The sequence below is a fragment of the Diadema setosum genome, chromosome 2 (genome assembly GCF_964275005.1).
Source record: "Diadema setosum chromosome 2, eeDiaSeto1, whole genome shotgun sequence".
NCBI lineage: Eukaryota > Metazoa > Echinodermata > Echinoidea > Diadematoida > Diadematidae > Diadema > Diadema setosum.
The window spans coordinates 25381750-25390930 of record NC_092686.1 but is presented as its reverse complement, the minus strand read 5'-3'; positions in this window follow the sequence as shown (position 1 = coordinate 25390930).

The window sequence follows — 9181 nt, the reverse complement described above, 5'->3', positions numbered from 1 at the left end:
ACTTTTAACTGTTTCCATGATACAGTGTGCAGCAAAGTTTTACATTATTGTTCTTGTTCTTCTGTGGTACATGGTATTTAAAAAAGTGTCTGTGTAAAGATTTGTGTGTATACCATGTACTTTTATACACACAGTTTCCAACATTTCATGTACTGAATCACAGATAGAAATCCACATTATTAATATCATACATGTGCAACAGTCCCAAACAACTTTACAAACAAGCGTACAGTTATAGAAATGTATGGTTTTAGAATAAAAACAATAACTTCGTCAGTCATGTGAGGTGATATTTAACGTCATCCGGCAGTTTATGCTTGGCTATATCTTGTTCATGTTTACAATGTTACAAAAAGTACATTTACATTGTATACTGCACAGTGTACAAATGTAAACAAATTATATGTACTGCCCATCAATTTACACCTAAAACTGACAGAGCTCTCTGTAGTGGTTTACAACGTATATTCATACTGTAATAATGATAGAAATAAATGTTTTTATTTTATTTTTTACTGATGAATTTTGTTTACTTTTTGTTAGAAAAGAAGCTGCTCTGATTTCCATACTCGTATGCACATGCATACATACACACACAAACACACACTGCATACAATACATAGCCCTACATGAAAAGTGTTGAAACTCACAACTGGAAAAGGTTTTAAAAGATGAAGAGCAGTTTCTTGATAATTGCATACCGTAAGACTATACAAACTAATAGACACTAATTAAGAGAGGAATCAGTGAATATGGATACAGTAAAATTAAGAAAAAAACTGTTTTTATATTATCACAAACATAGCAATATTAGTGTAGGTTGTTCTGTTGTACCAGTATTGTCTACAAGTGTTTAACATATAACATCAATATCTGTGTACACATAGGTACACCAGGGAGGTGGATTCCACCTCCCTGGGTACATTCGTACAGCTGTACGTACATGTGCAGTACATTGTGCGTGTACATCAATGTAATTATCACTCTGTGTGAAACAACTTTCATCTCCTACAATGTACGTATTCCAAGAATTACTCTCTGTCTTCCTTTGTGCTTTGAAAATAATGTTCACAGAGTAACATTGCCATTGCTACTTTTATACATTGTTTAATACACAAGTTGTTTGTTTTTATTTTGTTGTGGCTCTTTATTCCGTGCTCATGTGTTCTCAAGCAGGCACGTATGATTGTATTGAAACATACCCTGATTTCCGGATGTGGTGTATCTGACATGACATTTTATCCTCCCTCCCTTCCTTCCTCATTTGATATAGGAACTGGATTTATAATCGGAAGGATGTGTATTTTCATGAATTGTATCCTATATCAGGAAACCATGTATTTGGTTGAGTTGGCTCGCTACCGACAGTGCTTTCAAGGAAAAATATTGTAAAGAGAAAGGAGAAAAAAAAAAAGAGAGAACAGATAACGTGCTTATATAGTGTATTACTGTACAATAAATCACTATAAAAATGCTATAAGCACCAGCAGTGTTGAAATTATTTATTTTTTGTACCCCTATTTGTGCACTGTAATTAACCCGTTGAGGACGAGTCCCGAGTATACTCGGGCAGGTGTCTATGGGAAATGCGTGTTGTAGCAAAATCAGTCCGTCCTCAATGGGTTAAAAGCTGCCCTGCATTACGAGATTGATCGGGATGCATTATTAAAACTAAACAGGAGCAAGGATATTTCATCTGTATACGGGTGTATAAAATACTATCTAATTTAAAATTTGAACATTGTGTCATAGAAGTTGGTTCATGAGCTTTCTTGGAGAATTCCTTCACGTCACACATCGACATCATCCCTGGGATGGCAGTCGGGAAGGGAGCAAGGCAGTGTGGCTTTACAGTCTTTGTGCCAAGTTCATGGTGAGCACGGATCCACTGAGGTGATGCGGATCATCAAATTACCAGTGATGTGTCACTGGCATTAGTGGGTTGTTCCAGGAAAGCATGAAATTGCGTACTTGATGACAGGCTAGGTGGGGCAAATAGAATTAAGTGCCCAAGTTTCGTCTTGCCGTGAGAAGAACATTAACACCATTGGGAAGTGGTTTCTCTCAAACATGTCAGCATTTATTAAGAATGAAACAGCTCTGGTACTTGCCAGGAAAACTGTATTGCTTGTGTTTATTTGCTTCAACTTGGTATTCACACTAAAATATCTGACATTTACAGTGTTAACAGAAAGCACAACTTCTTGTAGTACCGGTACAGTACGTATTCACTAATTTTATGATGCACTAATATTATGATGCATGATATATTTTTTTTTTTGCATTTTTTTTTTCTTGATGAGGGGACTGCATTCTACAAGCTCTGCTTTTTAGCAGTCCCCTCCATTTCCAGCAATATCGTTTATGCATTTACCACAGTGACGTAACAGATATTTGTATCTCTGTTGATAATTTACCTATATTTTTCTTACAATGTTATTCTGTTCATCACATTGTGGTACTGATTTCATGACGTCTGTGTATATGAGTGTTTCTTTGTATTTCTTATTTGTTTGTTGGAAGTGAAATAAAATCAACTTGACTTGACAACTTGAATCAACTTGATGCAATCACAAAGTTGTATAATGTATATGTACATGTGTACTGTGCACCCAAATGCAGTATTGAATATAACAGTGTAAGATCGTGAATTTTACAGGAAGACACTTTTCCTTTATTTGTACTACTTAAAGTTATCAGCGTAAATTCACTTCAAGATGAACAGACATTTCAAAACATCATGGGTAATGTTGAAATGGGAAAAGATATAGATGAGATTATGCTTCTACATGTATGCACATACATTTTTAGATGCAGTACTGCCAGTTATAGACAGAGAACTACAATTGTACCAGCGTGTAGATGCAGTTTAATACTGCAAATAAAAGGTTTATTAAATAAAATTCAATCCTGGAAAGGGGGAGAAACATGCTGGGAATGCCAATACTACAGAGGAAATGAAGTTTTAATTACAAGTGGCTGTATAAAGCTAGTATAGGGATGTACACCTGTACGTGTATACTGTATTCTCCAGCTTGATATACAAGTTTTGTACTATGTAATGTAGCTGCTACTGTGGTACATAGACTGAGTTTCGTGTGTGCTTTGTTGTCACCATCTTCATACACCTTGTAGTGTTGTTCAAAGTCAGGTTGAAAGGCTATCATCAGTGAATGGGAGTTGATAGAGTACATCCTTGGAGGTGTAGCTTGAGCGATACGACATGAGAGTGCAGCACCTATACAATACTGTACATATCTACTAGGAGTAGATTGGAAACACATCTGTCCAGTGTCTGACGGTATCCAGAGACCAGATGGAGAAGATTGTAATGGGATGAGGCAGGAATTTAGTGCCCCTATTCAAACCATCGCTGTTATCCGCTCATCAGGGTATTTGAACAGCTCTCCCTCTCACCTCACGGTGACCTCCCCCCCACATACACACATGGCAACCTCTCACCCTTCTGTGACCTTACACCCCCGAAGATTTTAAATTTGGTTCTCTTGAGATGATGATTGACTGAGAAAAACTTGATAACACATTCCTGATGTCACACTTTACAAGAACTATGCGCAACAGAGCAATGGGTTGTATAGGTACATCTGGGAGACACAATGTTAACCCGTTGAGGATAGACTGATTTTGCTATCAAACAACATGAATTTCCCATCTAGACAATTGCCCGAGTATACTCTGGACTTGTCTTCAACGGGTTAAAAATGAGAGATTGCCATCATTATTCAAGCATTGTCGTACCATGTAGTACCTACATGTACTTTAAACAACAACACATTTCTATGTGTTTTAATGCTCACATGGAATGATATTCACCTCCCTACCTCCGGTCATTTCTCCTGTCTGATCGATGGGGCCTACTGTTTACAAATGTTAGCAACACTGGATTTTACTGTTAATATACCATTTATCTTGTCAAAAAGGAGATGTGCACTACTGCAAGTACACACATTGTACATTGACTTCTTTCTAGAGAATTTTTCAAGTGAACCCTCCAAAAATCATATCCTACAGCATTTTGTTGAAATTTATGTACTTTTACTACATGGCTACGTGTACATGTAGATGATACATTCAAACAGTTGTGTAATCTGTTGGTTTCTCAACTCTGTTTATCCATGCTTATTGAGCCAAGAGAAGTACACAAAAAGTTGCCACTATACATACAACAAAGTACAATGTACAATGCATGTGTAGGAGGTGACTGTTGCATTCAATAGTGATGTGTGTGTGTTTGTGTGTATGGTAGCGGAGTACTAGTACATACACCGTAGGCAATGTGTCACCCTTTGACAGATGTTATTGCGTCTCAAATATTTTAATACAGTTTTGCATGGCAGAGGAAACTCAGAGACTCCAACTCTCCCGTTTTCGACGGGAGATCTCCCGCCGAAAACCCATTTTTGCAAAATCTCCCGCTCTCCCGCTTGAGATTTGATTTCTCCCGCCCTGGCTCTGTGTCTCCCGGTGGAAAGGATTTCTTACTAATTGCTATCGTATGTTGAAAAAAATAAGCCTTAGATAGCACCAGAGAGCATCTAGAACCCTAGAAACTTCGCACACATCAACTTGGAGTCTCCCGTTTGCAAGGGGTTTCGGGCAGGAGAATCTCCAGATCAGAGGATGCTTGGGGTTGGGGTCTCTGGAAACTTCATTTACAGAAAGAGATACAAAAACACTTTGAGCACTTCAGTAGATACAACACTAGACTGTGCATCAAATAAAACCGATTATGAAAAATAAATCTTCCAATGTTGAACTACATTCTTGTGTCCCCTCTCCCTTTTTCTGATTGCTGATGATTTTGCTTACAAGTACAATCGTAAGTCATAAATCATCATGCTATTGAAATCATGAATTCATATTCAAAGTTAGTTAACTTGAAACCACGTTAATACATGTTTGGATTCTGGTAAACAGTGGACTACAATGTATACCTCTACAGTATGACAAAATCCAATTATTTTGGTATACCATACAAAATGTAGATGAATTACAAATGGTAATGTGTGATTTTTCTGCAAGTGTGATAAAACCAAGAAGGTTCCCAAGCCATAAAGCATGCATATAAAGAGAGAATGGGTTACAGTGCATAACCATTCCCACCATCTGTATACAATGTTCATGGTGTCTCTGTCTTTCTCCAACTGCAAGCTTCAATGACTTAATTGTGCTCTTTCCCCTGCTGCTCATGGCTTCTTCGTATGAAGGGCGGGCTAGAGTTTAAGGCCCGGTCCCACTGGCCGACGGACACAAAGCGTATGCAGAAAGGACACAGCGGACGAGCAAAATTTCGGGGATGGCTTCATCCGCTTTCATCCGCTCCAGAAATTGACAAAATTGGCGAAAATTGGCGGTAACAGAACGGAAATAGAACGGACGTGGGTAGTATGTAGCGGGGATGTTAAACGGATGTTCATCGGAAGCCTAGCGGATGAAAGCGGATGGAAGGGGATGACAGCTCCGAAGGGGTTACCGGAGATAATTGCGAAACGGACGCATAGCAGAAAAAGCGGATGCAGGGTGGATGCAGAGCGGATGCAGAGCGGATGTAGAGGGGATGCTTTCGAAATGCTTTATATACGAGATGCATACGCTTACATCCTTTCTATTAACGTGCTATTAACGATGTAAAGACGTTCCACGTACCATATCTCTCCTCCCTCTTTCCGTTTTTAGCTGCAGCGGATGTGAGTTGCGAGGATGCCCAGAGGATGCAGAGAGGATGCAGCGGACGTTTAAGGGATGCCGCACGGACATACAACGTTTGTTGCTCGTATGTCGCGGATTTACATCGTACACAGCGGAAAGTTCATCCGTTCTAAAAGTTTTAAGCAGCTTAAAACTTTTTGCGCGGATGATATCACAGTGGACGGATGCTCGATGGATAGAGCGGATGAAACACGTATGCGATGGGTACACAGCGGATTCGTAGCGTTTTCCAACGGATGGCAAGATTTTTTGTACGCTTTACATCCTCTTTGCATCCGTAAGTGCAGTGGGACCGGGCCTTTAGGTGTGTGCATGCAAAGATACTGAACTGAATGCTTGTTGAATGATTCAGTCGCGAATATCCAATAAAACTAAAAGGAATGTTGAGTATAGAAACCATGTGTGAATTTATCTGATGACAAATGCATGCTTCATTCTGGCTTTACCAAGTGACAAGTATGCAGTGAGGTATCCATTAACTTGCATAATCTATAAAATTGCAACTTCCTGTAACTTGGCATTTTATGATGGTACTGTAAAAGTGGAAATTTTTGTGATGTTGAAATTTTCACACATTTCGCGTAACCAGAAACTAGTGAAAAAAATAAAAGAATGCAAATATTTTTGCTTGCTATGTGTGTATGCCCAAGTTATTGTCTTGTTTCTGCGGAATTAAAACCACATGAAACTCATCTTATTCTGCCCAGTGCGAAAAATTACTCATGCTAAAATCTCCCCTTTTACAGTAATTGGTCTCATATTTACATGTATATGGAACACAAAGGACTTGAAATAAGGCTAACTCTTGGGCATCTTTGTTTACTCTGCCCACAAAGAGACATGACTTTCAAGGGCAGCGCTCATCACTCCAGTGTGCTGGAATTCAATTTTCGCAAGCAACCTGAGACCTGCGAGGGAGGTGATCTGCTTGCTAATATTGTCAATATTTTGATTATGAATACTGACAGCACTCTGTCCCAAGGGTAATATTTCATGCAGAGCCACAAAAACACATTAACCAAATGAAGGGATTTGAAATCATGAAATCGCCTTCATATCAGTGATGGTGAGGGGCAACAAGAGGGGAAATTGCACATTATTGGATTGATTTCTTTTGTGCAAAAAAAAAAAAAGAAGAAAGGAATAAAATGAACTCAAAAAGCTTTCAAATTAGAGGAAGGGAATGCATTTGAAGATTAAATTGAATAGTTGCGCTAAAAAAAGGAAAGTGCCCAAACCCAAACTTTAAAGCCCATTATACACTTCTAAAACTCATTTGTACATTGTTTCTTAGTACTTGACAAATATATTTTGGTAGTATTTAGAATGGTGGACTAGTTTACATTCATGAGCAAAAAAAAAAAAAAAAAGAGGAAATAAAAGTACAAAGATGTATAAGTTACTGTAAATGTTGGAATGTGGTACAATATGCTGTTACTTCTTTTTCTTTTTAATTCAATGATGATAAATGTCAATTATTGTTATTAGCATAGATATTTTGTTGACAATGACATGTCCTATAAACATGGGGTGAACCAAGTGCATTTGCTTGAGCATATTTTCAGGGGTGGTTTGCAAAGACTGATGCAGGGCTTTAGTTTAAAGGGAAGATAAACCCCAAGAACAATGTGGATTGAGTGAAAGCAGCAACATTAGTAGAACACATCAGTGAAAGTTTGAAGAAAATCGGACAATCGATGCAAAAGTTATGAATTTTTAAAGTTTTGGTGTTGGAACCGCTGGATGAGGAGACTACTAGAGGTTATGACGTATGAGTGGACTACAATATCAAGAAAATATAAAGAAAATACTACAAATATCCATTTTTCATGAAAATTACAAATTCCATCAACTTGATATTGACATATGTTAAGGGTAGCAATTATTCCCCCTGTTTTCTGAAAGCGGTTGGTCCACTGCTCTTTCATAATTCTAGAAAAGTGAATTTTTATTGAATATCCTTTATATTTTCTTTGTATTGTTGTCCACTCATACGTCATAACCTCTAGTAGTCTCCTCATCCAGCGGTTCCAACACCAAAACTTTAAAAATTCATAACTTTTGCATCGATTGTCTGATTTTTCTCAAACTTTCACTGATGTGTTCTACTAATGTTGCTGCTTTCACTCAATCCACATTGCTCTTTGGGTTTACCTTCCCTTTAAGGTTTGTATCCGGTGCACTTTCAACCACTTCTGCAGAGATGAAGTAGGGAAGAGAATGGAATGGTTAGAGGATATTGGTACGTGTCTTGGGGCACTTCCATCCCTACCATCATGACAGACCCAATCATTGGGAAATCAATACGTGATGTCATCAGGTGTCCTTGTAGGTTTAGGCAGGAAATAGCTTGAAGAACTATTACCCCAACTATAGCTGTTCTTTCTGTTTCAGAAATTTCCCTTGATTCTGTACACACTTCCATCTGGTGAGACCCATGGTCAAGAACCATCTCCAGATTGTACTTTTTCAAATTAAATTAAAAAAAAAGAAGGAAAGAAAACCTTCAATGACTTTGCTTGCCAATTCCTGTTCTGTCTAGCAGTGTGTGACGTTGAATTTCGTCCTGGAATCATCAGATGACTTCATTCAGGGATGGAATCAGATTGCTTGAAATGCCCCTCAAGGGATGAAAGGGGTACAATTGTGGGGTTCTAGGAGAGAGAAAGTCAGTGCAATTTTAACCTGCTGCCCAGAATATTTGATTGAAGCAGTACATGTGTTGCATGAGGGTCCTTCATAGTGACTAAATGCAATGCTTCCATCAGTAGCAGGTTGCTTCCTGAAGATCTGTCTGGAGAGTCTAGAAAATGTACCTGTAGGGCTTCTTCAGTGTGAGGTTTACTTACAATCGTACCTCCAGACTGACCTACAGTATGCATGCAGTACCACTGTACTGTATATAACACCATACACTGCAGCTTTGATGTAAGGTCACATTGCTGAAGGGGAAAGTTGAGTAGTGACATGACAACAGTAAAGATTTAAATAGTCGGATGTAGAAGCTTAGAGATGCAAATTTTAGTCTGTGGCAGTCTGAAATAGCTTGCGAGGATGAGTAAGAAGTTATATTCATTGTTGTGTAGACACATGGAAGTTGCTGTCAGCTAATCGAAAATCAAGAATGGAAGTAGGAAATTAGTCGAAATAGAATTTTTTTTTGTTTTTTGTTTTTTGTTAATATCATACAGCTGTACTGGTATACATTTGTAGGTTGCTTCTTTGGTTATATTCATTTGCATTATTACATGTAATAATCTTACTAACATGTATGTACAGCTACATGTACATGTAGTATAGGCATAGAGATGGAGACCAGATGTGATGCAAAAAGGTCTAGTTACAATTGTACATGGTGCTTTCATGGTACTACAATGTAGCTCTGTTGGCAACTGATACAACGAGGCTGTCATATTCCTGTGGTACATGAAAGGCAGCTTGGCATACACAT